Here is a 1630-nt window from a genome sequence, read left to right on the forward strand (position 1 = left end):
TAAAAAGGCCCTATAGGGTATATACACAATAAAAAAGGGTGTGTGTGAGTGTGGTTTCACAAACATATGAAGGGCCTTGAAAGGGTTTTTTAAAAAAAGGGGATCTTGAGGGGATTTCTAGACACACGGGGGTAAGTTCCAAACCAAGGGGAGAGCTTAAGGGAGAAAGGCCTTAAGGCTTATAAAGCACGGAGGGGGGGTTTAGTGGTTTTTGAGGCTAAGGGGAGTGGGGGCTAAGGTGGCTTAAACACAGGGTGGGGTTTTAGTGGCTCCACGGGAAGGGGTTAAGGGTTTAAAAACCGGGGGGGGGGGGTGAAAGGGTAAAAGGGGATAAAACCGGGAGGGGGAAAATTTGAAGGCTAACACAAGGGAGTAGAAGGCTTTGAAGGCCTCCACAGGAAGGGATTAAATTTCAACGAGGAGGGGGTGTAAGGCAAGATTGGGAAGGGCTTAACTCCAAGGGTTATATAAAAACCCATAGGAAGGGGGCTTTGGGAGGAGGCCCTTAGAAGCTTCAAGAAGCTTCTTGAAGCTTCTAAAGAAAAACACGTGATGGAACCACGTTGATTAGAGGGGGTGACTGAATTGGCAGGGTGACGTCTTCCCTCTGCCGACGGCTCATGACCCAGTCCTTCCTGCTCAGGTGGCGACTTCACAACATCATGCGATCATTCTCCTCCCTTCACAACTACCATACGGCCCTCCTTCAACAGCAACAAGCGTAGTATGTCTTTGTCTTCAGCTCTACCTCTCTCACAGTCTATGGCAACTGCAGCGTGATCCCTCTCTCTCACACGGCAAAATCCGATTATCACAGCCTCCCTCCCTCCTTCCCAGTCCCCATAGCCCTGGTTTTATAGGGAGAGGGAGAGGTACCTCCCCTCCCCCACGTGGCGTGATGCATGACCATCAACCTTTGGCGAGCTCCACCGAGGAGCTTAATCATTAGCACCTCTCTCCCTCTTCTCCAGCATGATCGTCGGTTGGGGGAAGAGGAGATAATTATATTTTTTTTCCATAAATACAACAATTTATCCTCATGACCTCCTCCCAAGAGGAGGTTCATATGAGGATATGGGGTTCCTTTGTTTAAGCCAATGAAATCGCACCATCTGTTTATGCAATGCTGGCATTCCATTGCAGTTTAGATATATTTTCAACAGAAATATTACAATTAGGGCATATCCTATTAACCCAACTTGGTCAAACCTTAAGTTCATTGGGTACTTCAATTTCTGGTCTTTAATTTCCAATTAATCTTCCTTACTCAAGAAGGATACCAAAGTATTCATCCTCTTGCAAGATAACTTGTGTAAGGACCTGCCATCCTCGTTGCGAGAATTTGGCCTTTTTCTTGTGATCCAATCACAAGACCATATGATTCCGTACTTGCTGTGCAAGTGTCGCATCGTAGTATGCGACAATGGAGTCATGAAACACTCTGTTTCAGGTTCTTTAGACTGACGTCGTTAGACCTAGGGTTTCCAAGTATCATCTTTGTAAGATTCCTAGGGACAAACTCTAGTTCACTTTACGATTACAATTCACTGTCCCTACATTCAATGAATGTGGGCAAGTATTTAAGGTATAGGCGTTTCCTAGAATTTAATTTATTTGGAACAAGTATTCC

The sequence above is a fragment of the Lygodium microphyllum genome, chromosome 5 (genome assembly GCF_053477565.2).
Source record: "Lygodium microphyllum isolate KBCC chromosome 5, Lygodium_microphyllum_v1.1.10, whole genome shotgun sequence".
Taxonomy (NCBI): domain Eukaryota; kingdom Viridiplantae; phylum Streptophyta; class Polypodiopsida; order Schizaeales; family Lygodiaceae; genus Lygodium; species Lygodium microphyllum.